The following is a 19636-nucleotide window of genomic DNA, read 5'->3' as shown; positions in this document are numbered from 1 at the left end:
AAGCCCACCCACAGTGATACCCTTCCCACAACAGGGGCCTCCCTTTTAATCCTTCTAATCCTTTCAAATAGTACCAATCTCTGATGATTCAGCATTCAGATATATGGACCTATGGGAGTCATTCCTAGGGAATCCCTGAGAATTTCTACAGAAGCCCACCACCTGAAGCTTGTTGTCCTTGGAGCAGTGGTAATGTAGATGGTTGAGCATCAGTCATGACTGACAGAGTGATTCCTGGCTTACAGAGTGTTCCCCTTGTGCAATGAAAGGTGAAATGGAAAAATCAAGCCGTTCGTTTTAACCATCACTAACCCCATACTTTATTAACTTGGACAATTCTTTCTTCAATGTCTTTTCTATTTATAGACACTATACTTGCCTTCGTTGAAAGAATACTCCTCCTAGCAGTTAATGACCGGAATAGGTGCATCTGGTTGTTCTGTTGTAAAACTGTCCCTATAGCCCAAGTCTTAGTCTTATTTAATGCTTTTACATGCTCAACAATGTGTCAGACAGGCAGCAACAAGGATGCTTCTTGTTTTGCTCCTGGTCTGCCTATTAAACCCCCAACTGCTGGCTATAATGTGATTCTCTAAAAGTTGAAAAACTTGGAACTCATGGGCTCAGGCTCTCCTTGTATTGTCTGAAAATGGTAAAATGTTGGTCTCTGGTATCTCTCCAATTGGACTTAGGCTTTCTCTACTTAAGGGACTTGAATAGACTTCAGTCTGATTGCACAGGAAAACATTTATTTTTTTTTAAAGAAAAATCTCTGGAGCTATAACACCTCTAGCTTTAATAAAACCCTTTCATTCCAGGGCAGTTGGGATCTTCTATGAAGCTCAGGTTCTTCCAATCTACCTTCTTATTATAAACCACATAGTCTATAGCTAAAAATTAATCTGTTGGAATGTATCAATGTATGGTGTCAGGAACATAGCCTCTGTTAGGTGGCTGGGACATAAGGGGGACCCCCTGTTAATAAATTGGTACCTTTATAAGACAGATCAGGGAAAGACCACTATCTGTCCACCATGTGAGGATACATGATACAGTCAGCAAACCGTTACTATATACTGAATTTGCCAAAAGTTGGGTCTTAGACGTCTCACCCTCCAGTCCCGTGAAAAGTAAAATCATCCTGTGTATGCACCACTCCATCTACAGTATTTTATTACAGCAACCTCAACACACTAAGGGAGTCTCTATCAATTATTTTCTAACTAAGGTTTCCCTCTATTGTATGACCTCTACATATTCTAACAATAACACTCTACAATGATATTCATCTCGGATTAAGAAGGAATAAAGCCAGGCACAAGTAATTATCTCACCTGCTATAAAATTATCTTACAGATAATTATCCTACAGATATCCTACAGTCTAAAATTCATACACTGAATCCTGATCATCCAGGAGATTATCTTAGAAGGTGAGGTTTGAGTAACTTTGTTCTCATAAATGAGGTTACAGCCCTTATAAATAAAAAGTCCAAAAGAAGTTTTCTCTAAATACTTGGTAAGGACCCCACAAGTCTAAGACAATGAACCCTCACTCAACACCAAATCTGTTGGCAACTTCATCTTGGTCCTCTCAGCTTGCAGAATGGTAAGAAATAAATTTCTGTTGTTCAAAAGAACTATTCGGCCTATGGACTTTTGCGCTGTCAACTCCTACAAAGGCCCAACATTTGGAGTCTGGTGGGGACTGGCTGGTCAGGCCATACAAGGACAGTGGCGAACTGAATTAGGCCTAGTAGGATAAAGGCCATTAGGCTCATAACTACCTGTAGCGCCAGCTCAAAAGACAGACAGACGGACAGAGAGACAGACAGACAGACACACACACACACACATAGATACATACATATAAACACACATACATATATACACATACATACACTCACACAGATATATCTATAAACACACACAAACACACATACTCTCATACATACACACCCACATATGCACACATACATATCCATACACACTCATATATACACTCACACACATGTACAAATCTTTAAAAAATTAATAAATAACAATAGGAAAAAACCTTAGCAGTTATCAATGGTGAAATAACACATTAGAATCATAGGCCCACAGAGTGTGTTATAGCACAAACATATCTAAGAGGAAAGAAGTCTATCTCAAAGAGGATATAAAAATAAGCTTGGACTCGCAGGGTCAGGCAAAACATTGATCCTTGAGTCATGTGCTGTCCACTGGCCATTTATATAAATAGAGTTGGCTTAGAGCATAGCTTTATATGCATTTTGTCATTGGCTACTTTCAAAAGGTCTATTTAAATCCTTTTCCCTTTCATTCCAATAATTAAATGTCTGTCTCTCTTGGTTTCTTCTGGAAAATTATCAGAATAAGAGATAACACCTTTTGAAAATCTAGGGTTCAACCTTGATTATTCATGGTGTCCTTATTTCTTCCTCGGATGACAGTTCCTGGCTGGGTTGTTCTGTGTGTCCATTAAAAAGCAAACCAAACAAACAAAGTCCTAGGAACCTCCTGTCTATTCTGATTCAGCCACCTGGATTCTCTTGTACGAGGGAATGTACAATAATGCACTGTGTTGAAATGGTTAACCTCACCATGTCATTTTCATTTGACCCATCAGCTCAATGTAGTGAAATTATAACTGTGAGAAAGGGTCACGCTCATTTTGTAGAGGGAGAGCAACACCTTGGCCAAGAGGTGTGACAACCACGATCCCCAGAGGTGCACTAAAGGGGGACACCAAATACCTATTAGAATCACTCTTTAAGATATCTGCTCAAAGAAAATGGCCTCACTACACTTAGGCCAAACCTGGGTTAGAGATGGTTCCAGGAACCTTAAGTTTGACTGACTACTGGCTCTCCTCCCCCAACCAGGCAACTCCAACCAGGATTTGATTATTTCTCTTAACCTGGCCCAGGAAAAGCAGAGGACTGTGTCAACTTCTACACCTCCCATGCGACTTGCCAGTCATATCTCTGATTTATCACCACATCCATTCTCAGCCATTCTGTGGGCCAGACACACATTGCCTGATAACGTGCACATAAGTAGGACAGCCAAGATTGACTGTCCTCACACAGTTCAACCGGGAACCTGGAGTTGGGCGTTTAGCTCTGTGGCAGCAAAGCACTTGCCAGCAAGGGCAAGAATTCTGGATCAGTACCAACACCCCAAACAAATAAACCAGAAACAAACTGGAAACCCTTTTGCCTGCCAACTTTCAAGAAATCAAAATATAGGTATTGTCCACCCACCTTCCCCACCTAATGTAAACTCTACCTAGGGGGACCTAACAGTTAAGAGCACTTTCCTTTCTGGTAGCACCATGTGAGTCCCAGGTCTGGACTGCTTGTGTGGAAGCCAACAGTTAACTTGACTCCTTCCCCTAAATCATGATGACTGATTGCCTTATGATTTTTACCAAGAGACTTTTAAGTTTTTAAGGAAATAACACAAATAGATGAAGTGGCCCCCGAATGACTGAAAGTCTCTCAAAAATGGTGACACATGGCTACTGGAAGTTTCTCAAAGGGATAGCACATCGTTTATGTGAACCTTTGAAATCATTGTTCCCACAGGGGGAGTGATGGAATGAGGAAGGGGATCCAAGCAGTCAGTGAAAACCAGATTGGCACCCTGGCCTTTCCTAGGTAAAAGTGAGCAGAGAGCTTTCAGTCTTCTCTTCTGTGTCTGTCAAAGGGTTACTTAAGAAAGCTCCCACCCAGGTTGGGCATCACCAGCAGTCAATCTTAGCAAAGGCAAAAAGCAGGATGCAAACACAAACACAAACACACACACACACACACACACACACACACACACACACACACAGAGAGAGAGAGAGAGAGAGAGAGAGAAACAGATAGACAGACAGAGACAGAGAGACGGAGAGATGGAGAGACAGAGAGACAGACAGAGAGACAGAGACAGAGTGTTGCTGTAAAATTATAAAAATGCTTTCTTTTATCCCACATTAGATCTGGCACTGCAGTGCCCCAAGATGTCTGCTAGACATCTTCATCTCAGTCAGCAAAGCGTCTCACCCGCTCTGCTCCACCCCATATCACACTGCCGATGGCTTCTCTCTGAGCCTGGCAGCAATCTCTCTACGCATCCAGTTCCCAAGGGAGGTTGCCACCATGCCAGAAACACACATCCCAACTCCATAGTGGCTTAGTGTCTTCAGCTGCCACATAACTCAATCGCCACATAAAAGAACACACAACACAATAACCTCTGATCCAATCGATAAGATATAATTGCCCACCTAAACATACAAAGTCCTGTACACATCCATCCCTTAAGAATATTCATGGGGCTGGGGATTTAGCTCAGTGGTAGAGCGCTTGCCTAAGAAGCGCAAGGCCCTGGGTCAGCTCCGAAAAAAAGAACCACAAAAAAAAAAAAAAAAAGAATATTCATAACAGCCTGTAAATGTATAGAGAGGATCCTTAACATCAGCCTCCATGTTCTCTCTACTGCTTCTCTCCCTCGCTCCAGTCTCCTCCTCCTCTATAAAACTTTTCTCCTGCCCATCCTTCCTTCTTGTCCAATGACAGGCCTCATTCTATCTTGTACCTGCCTCACCTGTATGACATCATCCTACAAAAGAGAGACAGAGACAGACAGACACAGAGACAGACAGAGACAAACAGACACAGAGAGGAGAGAGCGACAAACACACAGAGATAGAGACAGACAGAGAGAGAGAGAGACAGACAGACAGACAGACAGACGTGCATGCACATGCATGCACACGCACAGAGAGATAGAGACAGACACAGACACAGAGAGAGACAGAGACAGTCACAGAGAGAGAGAGGGAGAGAGACAGACAGACACATACACAGAGAGAGGAAGAGAGACAGATAGACACATACACAGAGAGCAACAGACAGAGACAGACACCCATGAGTGTGCACATGTGTGCATGTGCACATGCACACTTAAATTCATGGAGTATAAAAAGCCCCTAAAGCCACAGGAAGAAAAACAGAGGTGGAAAACCAACTGCTTCTGACTCCACATCTTTGCACAGCTGAGTTCTGCGCCTGCACATGTTCACATCCTACATTCAGGACCACACATGTTATTTCATTTCAGATAATTTTTTTCTGGAAATAGAACTATATTTGTGCATTTGAGAGAAAGAGCTACTTGAGCCTTGTCTTTGTTTTAAATATAAGTAGTTCATTCTGGCACATAAGGAAGAAATATTTGACTGTTGGGGTGTATTCTGTGCATTTTGTTTTTTTGCCCAAACAATATTCTGATTTATTCGCTAATTTATGACTTATTTGTTCCCACATAGGAAGAAAGGGGCTACTGATCTGTTAACCCTCCAGCTTCCAGGCACTGAGAGAGGACAGAGCTTTAGGGGGATTAGTTGGTGAGCTTGGGACTGGATTCAGATGCCAAAAGAACAGATACTTGTATTTAATTTTTTTTGGTCACTGGCTCAGGTAACTAAGTACTTGAGCTGAATTTGATTCCTGAACAAAGCCCATGTGTGACATTCAAAAGGTATCTAAGGACTTTACCTACCATTACAGCTAAAGGAAAAAGTTTTCCATACCTCTGAGCTTTTTTATAAACTTTGAGAGACCCATTGCTCTTTCAAGTCACATGTCGAAACAATGTAATGGTTGGTGTGGTGGGATAATCATATCCCCTTAGTGTAATAATTCACTACCTACAAAGCCATCTGTTTTCACTGTATTGGATTGAAGAGAATGAACAGCCATTATCATGAAAATCTGAGCTGAAGTGAGACCTAGCCTTTGTACCTGGCATTCACTAAGGGCAGAGTAAAAACTATGTTCCTCCAAACAAGCTACAGAGCCCTGTGACAGATTTTACAAGAGTTACAAAAGTAATGCTTACGTTATAATGGTTTAATCAAAGAGGTTTATGTATATCTATTTGTGTGTTTGGAATTATACATGCAATAATCATGTGTGTATATATAATTTTGCAATTCATGATATTATCTTTGGAAAAAGTAACTAAGTCTAAAAACATAGATGGGTCAGGTGATGAGATTTAAATATTGCTTCAAAGTTAAACCACCTAATTTGTCCATTTATACTGTATTTATTACATAATCTGAGGTAAAGGGAAAGAGACTTGTTAGAAACTCAAACATTTCTGTAAAAGACTATCCATCTACTCATTTGTGGGGTCATTTGTGTGAATGGGAATACACCACACACAGGTGTATCCAGTTATATGTAGAAAAAGAATAGAGAATAACAATGTATCACCAGCTGTGACCAGGTGGGGTAGGCGCACTGAGTATAACAGGATCAACGGGTAAATGGTGGCTGTGTAGGATACTCCTTACTCTAGTCTTTCAGCTGTCCTGTAAATTTGAAATCACAACAGAAGGTAAAGTTATGACATGTGTCTATAGTATTTGCTGGGGGGGTGCCTGAATGATTTGTGTGTGTGCATGTGTGTGGTGTTAAAGAACAAGAAGAGGACTCAGGCCTTCAAAACCTCTGTTGAAAATCCTGAGAGCAAACCCTGATTTCAAATCCCAACTCAGTTACCTATTCCTTGTGTGCATTGGAGTGTTAGCCTCCCTCTGCTAACACTAGAATGATACGATTTAATCACATGCTTGTGCTGGAAGAGCAATCAGGTTAATTAATGTGCATTAAAAGTAACCCAAATATTGGGGTTGGGGATTTAGCTCAGTGGTAGAGCGCTTGCCTAGCAAGCGCAAGGCCCTGGGTTCGGTCCGCAGCTCCGAAAAAAAGAAAAAAGAAAAAAAAAAGTAACCCAAATATCTAATCTTACCTTCACTTGGTAGCAAAAGCAACAAATTACCCTGTCTGAGGTTAACTCCCAAGAGTGCCAGCTCCTCAAGCTTGCTCCCCCGTCTTCCTCATCTCAGTTAATGGCGTCTCTGACACTCGGGTTAGTACATGCGCGCGCGCGCGCACACACACACACACACACACACACACACACACACACACACACACACACACACACACAAAGCATACTTTATACCTCTCCTGTGTCCTTTCTCTAATCTCACTAGGGATCCTACCGGCCTTGAATTATAAAGTCTACCCAGAATCCAACCATTCCCCATGACCTCTATTAAGTACCTCCTTGATCTGAGCCTTCGCCGTCCCTCCCCAGGCTTATAGCAATACATTCTGCTTCTACTTTGTATTATTCCTATGTACTTCATTGTTGTTGTTGGGTGTTTTTTGTTTTGTTCTGGTTTTGTTCTTTGTTCTTTGGGGTTTTTTTTGTTTGTTTGTTTGTTTTTTGGGTTTTTTTGTTTTTTTTTTTTACATGTATGAATGAGTATTTTACTCGCAAGAATGTCTGTGCACCACATGTGGGCCTACTGCTTGCAGAAGTCGGAAGAAGGCACTGGATTCCCTGAAACTGGAGTTAGGAACAGCTGTAAGCGGCCCTGCAATGGCTGGGAATCAAACCTCTGCAAGAGTAACAGTGCTCTTAACCCCTGTGCCATCACCGCAGTCCCTTCCTGGTTTATCTCAGCCCGGGGAGAGCCATCTTCTTTGCGATCCTCTTGGTGTCATTTCTTTGCCCAAAAGATGCACCTGACTTTTCATTCAGAGCCAAAGTTGCGATGGTTTCTGGAACACACACATATACATTTTTGCCCCAAATTTCTCTTTACCCAAGTATGTATGTTACAATATGTCCACAATATGTTACAATATGTCCCTGTCTTCCTTCAAACTTGCTCAAACATGCCCTGCTCCGTGAGCCCACTAGCCCTGCCTCCAGCTCCTTCAGCCTACTCCACTTCCCCTAATACTTAATGCCTTCTAAAATGCTACTGCATTGTTATGAGATTTATTATCAAGCAAGAAAACTCTTTTTTTTCATTCATGTATCCAAAACATCTACCTACTTGGAACATCATGGAAACTTAAAAATTTTATGGAACAAATAAACCCTTACAAATACCTAGCCAAGTCACCTTAAAGTAAGTGCTCATTCTCAAGGAATTGTAAGTGGGGGGAAGGGAGAGGAGGAGTAGGAGGAGGGGGAAGAAGAGGAGGACTAAGAGAAGGAAAAGGAGAAGGAAAAGGAGGAAGAAGAGGGAAAGGAAAAAATTTAAGATCTTAAAATAAAATTCTGTGAGTTATAGTTTGTAAAAAGCTCATTAACTCATTTTAATTTAGGAGATATCAAGGTAAATTTATAAAAAGACCCCCCCCACACACACAATATCCACTTTCAAATTCACAGGGGGAGTTGATGTCATAAACATAACCTCTATAATAACTCTTAATTGTACTCGTTTTTGAGGAGTGCCATCAAAAAAGTACCATCTACTTTGTGCCTTAAGATAATAGAAAAGAAAGAGAGAGAGTTCTGAAGGCTTCCAGTCCAGGAGGAAGGTTTTGGCAAGTCGGTGACCTCTGAGGCCCTTTCCCTGGCTCCTAGATGCCATCCTTTCTGTGGTCTTCACCCATCCTCCTTTAGTTCTGGGCCCAGCTCTCCTCTCTGTGTAATAACACCAACTGTGCTGGAGAGGGATCTAAACCGAAAGACCTCGTTTGAACTTAGCTCTCAAGCCCTGCCTCCAAATGCAGTCACATTCTGAGATACTGGGAGTTAAGTTTCCAGCACATCAATTTTGAAGACACAGGACTTAGTTCTTGACACTAAGGATGTTTGTATCAAGAAGTAATGAAATTAAGTGAGGACATTCCTTAGTTGAGTCTATTAAAAGAGCTAGTTACCTGTTCATAGTTGTCCTAGTTAGGGTTGTACTTCCGTGAACAGACACCATGACCAAGGCAAGTCTTATAAAGGACAACATTTAATTGGGGCTGGCTTACAGGTTCGGAGGTTCAGTCCATTATCATCAAGGCAGGAGCATGGCAGTGTCCAGGCAGGCATGGTGCAGGAGGAGCTGAGAGTTCTACATCTTCATCTGAAGGCTGCTAGCAGAACACTCACTTCCAGGCACCTAGGATGAGGGTCTTAAGCTCACGCCCACAGAGACACACCCACTCCAACAAGACCACACCTCCAAATAGTGCCATTCCCTGGGCCAAACATTTTCAAACCATTACAATAGTTGCTAAAGTATCGGAGAGAAACATTTTTCTTTCTACTATTCTAGTTCCAATAGTTAGAGCCTACAGATAAAACAGATTTAAAAAAAAATGCTGACAAGAGGAAAACAAAACTGTAACAAATAAATATGACTTGGGACTGGGAAGAAAATTCAACAGATAAGAGTTCTTGCTGTGAAAGAAAGAGGTCAAGAGTTCAAATCCCCAACACCCACATGAAAGGTTTAGCATATCCATGCTGAGATAGCCCCAGAGTTGGGGATGGAGATAAGCCATTCACAGGAGCTCTTTGGCAGGTCAAAATGATGCGCTTCAGTTCAGTGAGAGACTCTGACTCAAAAAACAAACAAACAAACAAAAAGGTGATCTCAGTTCATCATTTCCAACATTCTGTTTCCTCTGCTTGCATGCACATGGGTGCACATACCTGCACGTGTGTTAAGTGCCTACATAAGACACAGAAGAAGGGGGGTAGGATTCAACAGCTAGGAGTATAGGTATAACCGTAAACCTACACAGAGGCAGGAGGATTCAGAGTTCAAGGCTAGCCTGGGCTATATAAAAGGTCCTGTCAAAGGTGGGGGAAGGGCAAAGACTGAAAAGAAAGCATCCAGGGCATAAAGTGTTATAAACCATCTCATACTAAAAGAGTTTCAAGAAGCAAGTTCTAGCAAGAAGGGAGGAAACATGTGGCAAATGAGGCTGTCTTATGTAGATAAAAACAAATGGATGTTTTGAAAATATCAATAGATTTTCTAGACTTTAACGTTTTCATTGAAATACCAAGCATTTTAGGTAACTTTTTTATTCTGTTGACTTTTTTAAAGTATATACATGACAGTGTACACCTTTAACTCCAGCACTGAGGGGGCAGAGACAAGCAGATCACTGGGAAACCAAGGCCGGCCTGGCCTGCATAACAAGTTTCCCAGAGCTATATAGTGAGATCGTGTCTCAAAAACAAAAGGCCCTCGGTCCTCCAAGTGTTCAGAACTATAATGGAGTAGTTGTGTATACCTCTGTATGTCATAAGAGAAAGAAGTCAGGTGGCCTAAGGCTTGACAGCCAATCTTTAGAAGGTAAAAGTTGGTGAGAAGGAATCAATTGTATTCAATGATTAACAGTTTTGAAAAGACGCAGGGGTCATGTTCTCTACAGTCCATGTTGGGAGTGCTCAGGGATACAGAGCTGTTCTGCACAGGTTTACATACTCTGGCCTTGGAATAACCTCTGTCAGAAGTGAGACAGGAAGCCTGATCCAGGATCTGGACGCGGGTGAAGACTCACGCTGGGACTCGACTTCCAGCTTCCCTCAGAGAAAATTCAACAACACGCCTCTCCAGACCTGTGTGGTTAGACAATGCTGTTCCCTCTCTCCACCCCAGACCCTGGGAACTGCTGTCTTTCCCACCCTTTTGAAATATATATACTCAAGCACTGGAATGAAACTTTCTGCAGACTCATTTCAAAAAAGGTCCCCAGTCTGTTTTGCTTTTTGTTTTGTTTTTTCTATGTAAATGGGACTGTCCTAGAACCCACTCTGTAGACCAGGCTGGCATTGAACTCATAGAGATTTGTCTGCATCTGCCTCCCAAGTGCTGGGACGAAAGGTGTGTGCCACCACTGTCTGGCTCCTGGTCCTCTTTTGTGCAGAAACATGGCCCAAGTACAAACTGGAATATGGAAACTTAACCAAAGCAGGGATGCATAAACTGTAATAATATTTACAGTTAGAAAATGGAAAGCAACCCAGATCCCATACGCTCAAATCTTCATAGGCTAAAGGATAGACCAGAGACTTCTAAGGCCCAGGCAATAGGAAAATGCTTGTGAGTTCTGCAAAAAGGGAAAGACGACTTCATCCTGGTGACACTCTCACCCCTTCCTGTGTCCTAAACACCACTCCCTGACAAGGTTTATGTCAATTTGTCACAAGATAGAGTTCTTTTAGGCAAGGGAACTTCATGGGAAAAAGAATCCCCCACAAGACCGACCTGTGGGCACATCAATGTGGGAGGGCACTGCTCACTGTGGGCAGTGCTACCCATGGGCTGGTGGTACTAAGTGCTAAGAGCAAGCCATGTAGAGCAAGCCAGTAAGCAGTGTGTCTCCATGGTCTCTGCTTCAGTTCCTTCCTCCACATCCTTGCCTGACATCCCTGCACGATAGACTATAAGGTGTAAGGTGCTATTTTTGGTCTAAGCTAATTTTGGTCATGGTGTTGTATCACTGCCATGGACATCCTAACTAAGAGACACCAAGAAATCTTCTACCAACAATCTCTCTTCTCCACAATCCCCAGCTCCGTACGGCTTTTTCTAACTAATGCTCCCTGGAAAGAGGGGTCACCCCCTTCATAGGACAAAAAATCATATGAATTCATATTCTCTCTCTCTCTCTCTCTCTCTCCCTCCCTCCCTCCCTCCCTCCCTCCCTCTCTCTCTCTCTCTCTCTCTCTCTCTCTCTCTCTTTCCATTGTTTATTTTCTGAAACAGTTTCTTGCTATGTAGCCCACACTCCGGCCACAATCTCATCCCAGTCCCCCTGCCTCAGACTCTTAAGGGCTGTAGTTACAACTTGAGATAGGTTACAGAAATATTGGTCTACAAAAATCTTAAAGGGATTTTTCTACACGGTTCTGAGAGTGTCCACAAAGGACTTCTCAGCCCCCCTTTCCACATTGCTGCAATACAGATGAAGAAACCCTATATCTGGGGTGCTGTACATGGGTAGGCAGATCAACAAAAAGCCATTAACCCAATTTTCTGATGAGGCAATAGCATTTCCTGAGGTTAATCCCCAACTGCAACTCTCAGGTCAGTCTCTAACAAGCACTGGGAACAGGTACCAATTATGACTCAGTGTTTGCAGAACAGAATGAAACAATATATTACCAAAGCAGTATATTTTGCAAAGGCTGACAGTGACCCAGGGAGGTGGAGAAAACCCTGTGTTTCTCAGTGAGCAGCTAAGTAAGGTTTTCCTGAAATCTATGACTACAGGCTTGGAATGCCTGAGGGGGATTGTTCCCACCTCTCAACTCATGCTCAGCCAGCCCCTGACATTCAAAGAAAGCCATCAAACAATGGCTATAGGCCCTCAGATTCCCCCATAGGGTGATAAAAAGCAAGAGAGAAAGAAGAATGAGAGATAAGAGAGATATGGGCAGGACACAGGGTATGTCCAACTGTTAGGCATTGCTTTCCTTCAACGTCCATTCTCTTCCTGGACAAGAAGTTCTAGCGTCTACTCTGGCTGAAACCGCCATGCTCCCATGGTGTGACAGACAGCTCACTCTCTTTCCTCTAACCATCTCCGAGATTTCCTCTAACCCCTCGCTTTATTGCTCTGAGACCTGATGCTGTACCTCATATGTCTTCTCTTGGTGGTACCTTTCCATATGTCTCAACACTTTTCTAGGAACGATGCTTTTGACAGAACAACATGGTTCCTACTAGAGTGATTCTCTGGGCTCTCAGGACCTTAGTTCTTCTCACTGCTAGTGAAGGAGGTGCCTGCCTATATAGGAAAGAGTAAGGTGGCTTTGAAATGGCTAAGGCAATGCCCTCCTGTTCTGGCACAGCTTTGCTTGGGCAGTTCTCAGCCCCTCTATCAGACTCCCCACAACACTGACATCTGCCTTGGTAAAACATTGGAGATTCTCATGGCCTTAACTATATTGTTAATCAGTAATTGGCAAGTCCTGTCTAAAGTAACTGTTATTCTCTGCCAGAAATGAACAACCGTTCAGAGAGTTACTTTGATCCTCACCTAACTGAAGTATCTTGTTTTGCCTTTGAAACTCTGTATCCCTGAGCTTAGGCACCAAGATGACTTTTTGAAAGCTCAAGCCCCCTCTTGGTCTGGCCATCCATAAGAAGGACTTGAAACTTCTTTAATTGGTTTAATCATCATGGTTGACAGTAACTGTCTTATGTGGATCATGACATTGGAGGCCACAGCGAGATTCCCCCATGTTCTGTGGGACTCAGCCTCATTCCTGCCCTGCCAGGAAGATGTTTTAAGGGAGATACCCCAACAAATTGTTCCAGGGCCCAACTCTTCTCACTGAGTCCTGAAAGGACTAGAGTGACCAGGCTCCCAGCACCAAAACAGAATCCTGCTCATGCTCTTAGGATGAGGTCTACGTACTGAATTCAGTTCTGGTTCTGGTTGAAGAGGATAAGCCTCATGGGAACTTTCTGGATAAATGAGGTACGGCCTAAAGGAGAGTCGAGTCATCTTCTTCTCTTTGTCCTCTTTCTCTTTCTCCTTCTCTTTCTTCTTCTCACCCTTCTCCTTCTTCTGGATAAGAGGGATAGAAAGTCAAGGCTCTTTTCCTGGTTTAGGAAGGAAAATTCTGATGAGAACTTCTTTCCAGCCCTCCACACTAACTGGGGTGCCAGTAGTGGGGAATTCTTTTTTTATCCTGCTTTTGTCCCTCATAAGAGATTCTGTTTTGCCTGAATAAATAACCAGCCATTTATCCATGTGTGAGTGATTGAATGTGTGTCAGGCAAGTTTGACTCATGGAGTTGTTTAATTGATTTCTTGATTTTGCCGCTAGTGTTTCTGTTTTGTCTCATCTCCCCCCCCCAACCCTCCCACACGTCTGCCCACCCCCCCTCCTCCCAGTCCCCAGAAGGGAGTTGTCTCACCTTCGCCATCCCTCACCATCCCCAAAAAGGGAGCTGACTCTGAGTGAAGGTCTGCTTGATTTTTCTAGATTCTGACAATAGGTGGCAACCTCTGCTGTTTTTAGCTATTCGTTTTGTTTGCAAAGACTGCTTTCCTCTCCAGGATAAGAAATCTCCAGACAAACCCATCAGGTCCTGGAGCTACACACCTCTAGCCCAGGGCTCCACAGTAAAGGGGTCCTTGGGTGAACGCCAGTCTGGGCCTGCTTCACCTAGCAATGACTGGCCCAACCCCATCCTGGGTGCAACAGCCCCTGCTCCTTCCCGGCAGGAAAAGGACCTGCCAAAGCTAGGGAGCCTGGAAGCGGGCGGAGGAGGGGGACGGTACTTTCAGCTCTGCATAGGGCCTGGCGGCAGTAGCACCGCTGGATACTGGGAGGTAGAAGCAGGCAGAGGCTGCTTCACTAACAGGGAGTCCAGTGCTCCTGGCTCCCTGTCACAGGCCTCCTGCTACCAGTCCTCCTGCGGTCAGAGTTCAGAGCCCTCTACTGGGCTCCCTCTCCCCTGTCTGCAATCCATCTTACCCATCCCTGCCTCTTCTACCTCGCCCAGATTCATCCCCTCCCCTGTAACCTCAGGCCCATCCATTCGGCCCAACCCCATCCTATCCACCTCCTCACCCTACCCTTGTCCCTGCTTCCCCCACTTCCTCCTGGCTTTCTACCCCTTGTTTCTTCCTCTGTGGCTACCACAATGCCTCTGATGGAGAGAGCCAGTGTCCCCAACTGTCACGAATGTCCTCCCATCAGACCACCGGCTCTATACAGTCCTGAACCTTAAGAATGGCTGCTTGTCCATTCCCCTGGTGCGGGTTAGACAGCCCACATTTATCTTTGAATGGACTTCTCCGATGTCCAAGAAGGAGATGAGCCAGCTAACCTGGACACGACTACCCCAAGGATTCAAAATCCCCCTACACTCTTTGGGGAGGCTTCACAAAAAAGACGTGACCAGATTCCGGGTGTTCCACCCCAGTTCAACTGTGCTCCAGTATGTAGATGAAATTCTGTGGCAGCCAACACTGCTGCCTGTGTGAAACTCACAAAGGACTCGTTCCAGCTGCTCTAGACGCTTCATCTCCGAGGAAAGACTCAGCTCTGCCGAAGTCTCCTTCTGGATACAAAGTCACTCAAGGTAGCAGCACTCTCCGTGCTGAGCTGAAGTCTCCTATCTGGATACAAAGTCACTCAAGGTAGCAGAACTCTCCGTGCTGCCAGCATGGAAGCCAACCTCCACCTTCTTGGCCTCCAAACCAAGAAGCAGGTACAAGACTCCAGGGGCTGTGGGGCTATCACAGGTTCTGAATTCCTGGGTTTGCTGGAAAAGCCCAAGCCCTGTATTCTATCACTCTGGAGAGATCAGCCTTTGAAACAAAGAAACAAGCTTTCTGAGAGCTAACACAAGCCCCAGCTTTAGTTACCGGATGTCCCTAAACCATTCCACCCATGAGACTCCGAGCATTGCGAAAGGTATTTTATCTCAGACCTAGCAAGGACTGTAATATATCTGGGCACAGCGGCTGCCAGGTAATCATCCTGTTTGTGTGGCATAGCCACAACCTTACTACACAAGTAAGGGAAGCTGATGAGCTCACCCTGGCCAGAACCTGACTGCGGAAACCCTCCTAAGAGTGACAGATGGCCAGTGTTCTAGTCACCATTCTATTGCTACGAAGAGACACCATGACCATAGCAACTCTTATTAAAGGGAGCACTTAACTGGCCTTGCTTATGGAAAGAAGGGTTAGTCTGTTGTCATCATGGGAGGAGCATGGTGACAAAGGCAGGCTCCTAAAAACACAGACAGGCAGGCAGGCAGGCAGGCAGGCAGAGAGAGAAAGAGACACTGGCCCTAATGTGGACTTTTAAAACCTCAAAGGCCCCACCTTCTCCAACAAGGCCACACCTCCTCCAACAAGACCACACCTCCTCCAAGGCCACACCTCCTCCAACAAGGCCACACCTCCTCTAACAAGACCACACCTCCTCCAACAAGGCCACACCTCCTCCAACAAGGCCACACCTCCTCCAACAAGGCCACACCTCCTCCAACAAGGCTGCACCTCCTAATCTTGCTCAAATAGTCTAGCAAATGACTAAGCATTCAAATGTATGAGCCTTTGGGGGTCATATATTCTCAATCAAACCACCACAGCTGGTAGATGTCAAATGCTCACATCACTCAATATCAGTTGCTTGATTGGCCCTATCTCATTTTGTTGCTGTACAGAGTCTCAACCCTGTGCCATTGATAAGAGCCCCCTCCATGACTCTGAGGACTTACTGGACCTATCCCAGGCCAGTTGGCCAGACCTCCAGGAGACTCCATACCTAAGGCCTACTGACTACTGATTTAAAGGGGGGGGGGGGGGATTGAGGAGGTCACTAATCCATTTCTTTTAAAGTATCTACAGTCTTTCCTGCAGGTCCAGGCTGCAGTCCATTCTAGGGTTCAAGATGCCCTTCTGGATCCCTCCTTGGTGCCTCATCATTCATTCTGACCCAGAGGCCAAGTGTACATCCAGAAGTTCTATGAAGCGGGGCTGGAGAAATGGCTCAGCAGTTAAGGGCACTGAGTGCTCTTCCAGAGGTCCTGAGTTCAATTCCTAGCAACCACATGGTGGCTCATAATCACATGTAGTGAGGTTCGATGCCCTCCTCTGGTGTGTCTGGAGAGAGCAACAGTGTACTCTCATACATGAAATCATAAATAAATCTTTTTCAAAGCAGTTCCAGAAAAATGGTCTGGCACCTGCCTTGAAAGACTTCACACTGTCATCCTGACAATCCCAGATGCCATCAAGGTTGATGGACATCTGCCTGGATTCGCCACTCCCTTGCCAAGCCTGTTCCAGACCAGGACCAGAAATGAACTGTCTTACCTGGACCAGATCCATTCAGGCTAAGACGCTTTCACAATAGGACTCCTGTTTGCTTATATACCCCCCTTCCCTGCCTCTTGTAATACTTGTCTCACAGTTATTCTTAAGTCAGAAACTGATTTTGCTCCCACAGGATCTTGGCTCGCCTGTTCCACGGGTGTCCCGTGCTGCACGGCCTTACACTATCTGTATGAAGTAAATTGCCACTTAAATTTCATCAAACAAAGAATTGCCTGCGTTTCAGTGATGACTCAGGACCCGGTGTTTACTTACTCCTTAGCCAAGATCCAAGATTTGAAAGTAAAAGAAATCAGAGCCAGGAATGACCGTTACGCCATCTGGGTCTGCCTCCATTTGGTGTTTGCTTACATCTTGGCCCCTCTACCTTCCTCCCCGTAACACTTATTTCTGCCTTGGCAACGCATTTGGGATTTCTGTGGCCTTGACTATGCTCCAGATGCGTTAACGGAAATAATTGGGCAGTTATGTCTGAAATACCTACTATGTTCTGCCAGGAATGAACGTTTCAAGGTTACTCTGACCCTCATCTAACAGATGTATCTGTGTGGATTTTGCCTTTAAAAACTCTGTATCGCTGAGCTTAGGCACCAAGAGACTTTTCAAGGGATCAAGTCCCCTTCTGGTCTAATGATCAATAGAAAGGACTTAAAACTTTTAATTGGCTCAATCGGGGTTGGTGTAAGTAACTATCACATGGTGATCATTACAGCTTATATGAAAATAAATCAGAAAGTATCCAGCAGGTCAGAAAAGACTAATTAGATTAGATTGCAGTTACCAAACATGCATCCCTTACAATCACGAGAGTGATGTCTTAGTTATTGATAATTCTCCTTCCACTGGGGGGGCCTTGATATTTCTTATTGATGTTTGGACCCTCTCTTATTTATTTAGTCTCTGAATTATTTATTCCTCTTAGATGATTTATCTATTTATCAATCTATTCTAATTCTCTAGAAATATCTAACAACATGGCTGTCTAGACACAGCAGGAGCACCTTGGCGAGGTGAAGCCTGCCAGTTCTTCCTTGCCCTTCATACTCTAACAGCACCCCTGACAACCGCCTGATAAAAGCTGGGGAGGAACAGGGAACCCCATGAGCATGATATGCACTCTTTGGCTGTGAATGTTACCAAAGAAGAACTCTTCCTCCCTTTTCCTCATGCGGCTATAAAGACCCTGTTCCTTGAGCAGATCTCATAAAGGACTCATGAGGCAGGAAGACAGAGGACACTACCAAAGTTTCCTTATTTTGAATGGAGACAAACTGCCCATCCTTCTCATCTGATCAGGAAGTATATTAACTATGCCCTCTGATTGTATTTCTGGGTCTTTAAACCTCATCATCTACTGCAAAGCCCCACACGTCCATGGTTCTCTTTTTTTTTTTTTTTTTTTCAGAGCTGGGGACCGAACCCTGGGCCTTGTGCTTGCTAGGCAAGGCGTCCATGGTTCTCAATGGATGACCATCAGTCCCACTCATAACCTGCCTCTCATGTTACTCAACCAATCAAGGAAATGTCAAGAGAAAACAGCCCTACTATGCATGTCCTGAAACTTTAAATCAGTAATACTTGCTTAATTGGCCCTGGAAAGACAGCCCAATAGTTAAGAGCATTTGGATGGGTTTGGGTCCCAGCACCCACATGGTCCCTTATAGCCACCTGTAAATCCAGTTTCAGGGGACCCTACACCCTCTCTGGCCTCTTCAGGCACTATGCATGCACATAGTACATATACTTACATGCGGGCAACACTCATATGCATAGAATAAAAATAAATGCTTCTTGGGGCTGGGGATTTAGCTCAGTGGTAGAGCGCTTACCTAGGAAGCACAAGGCCCTGGGTTCGGTCCCCAGCTCCAAAAAAAAGAACCAAAAAAATAAATAAATAAATGCTTCTTTAAGATTATTTTAAAATGAATAAAAACTAGAAACTAAATAAAGTAAATGTAATTTTTAGATTATGACTAACAGCAAATATGTAAACAAGTTAGTAGAAATCTTGTACAACTTTGGAACATTTATTAATGGTGTGTATTTATGTGTCAATATTTATATACAGGTCTAACGTGTGTCTTTGGACTTCCTGCAGCCTTGAAAATCCCAAGTTCTTGGGAAAGAAAAAAAAAGGACCTAATTTTATAGTTGCCAAGTGTCTCAAAGGCTTACAACATTTAGTGAAGGGGAAGTCTGGCCAGCACCTCTCTACAACGAGGCCCATTTTAAAGGGTGAAATCACCAGCAAGCAGAAAGGCATGAAAATACCGTGACTCCCTGTAAATAGACCAGAAGAGCACATGATATGAAACGAGAGTTGGGAAGGGCAGCTCATGGTGTTTGAGGGGAGCTCACTGCCTATGACGTGCCTCCAGTTGCCATGATTCGGATCCCTCACCTGTCAGGGAGGAGCCGGGAAAGCGCTGTGTTCTGAGTTGGGCCTTGCAGGTAAGTTTTATAGTGTACTGGCTCCCCCAAATTCATGGATGGTGAAAAGCAGCTCTGAAGACAGATGAATTTTATTTGTTAACAGTGAACTTCAGGATGTGCGAATCAGGGGGATTTCTAATCTCAAAATATCCAAGCTATTGTTTGTTTTGACTTTAAAAAAGAGACTAATGTTTCAGTGGACTTTTTTTTTTTTTTTTTAGAACCATGGCTCCTGTGAAACAGAAAAACGTGTTGTGTCGGTTACCTTTCTACTGCTGTAATAAAACTCCATGAGCAAGGCAATCTGCAAAAGGAAGGATTTATTTTGGGCTTATGGTTCCAGAGAGATAAGTGTCCATCCTCACCGGGCAGGAGGAGCAGCAAGCACCAGCCTTGGTGGCAGGAATCCCTGAGAGGTCACATCTCAAGTAGGAAAGGCGATGTGGGAGTTAGAGTATGGGGAGACATGGGACTCAAAATACTCTGAATGCTCAGAAACCTCAAAGCACTCTA

The 19636-nt window shown here is 44.1% G+C and overlaps 1 long non-coding RNA gene across 1 annotated transcript in view; it reads left to right on the top strand.

Annotated features, from left to right (window-relative positions):
- The window catches only part of LOC102547310 (uncharacterized), a 40978-nt gene extending 21555 nt beyond the window's left edge, over nt 1-19423 (top strand). The window contains exons 3-4 of the long non-coding RNA XR_001841295.3: nt 18759-19141; nt 19345-19423. This is a non-coding gene — a long non-coding RNA (uncharacterized LOC102547310). The remainder of the gene's footprint in view (nt 1-18758; nt 19142-19344) is intronic.
- Nucleotides 19424-19636: the final 213 nt, after the last annotated feature.

The sequence above is a fragment of the Rattus norvegicus genome, chromosome 15 (genome assembly GCF_036323735.1).
Source record: "Rattus norvegicus strain BN/NHsdMcwi chromosome 15, GRCr8, whole genome shotgun sequence".
NCBI classification, from domain to species: domain Eukaryota; kingdom Metazoa; phylum Chordata; class Mammalia; order Rodentia; family Muridae; genus Rattus; species Rattus norvegicus.
This window is presented reverse-complemented; position numbering and strand designations above follow the sequence as displayed.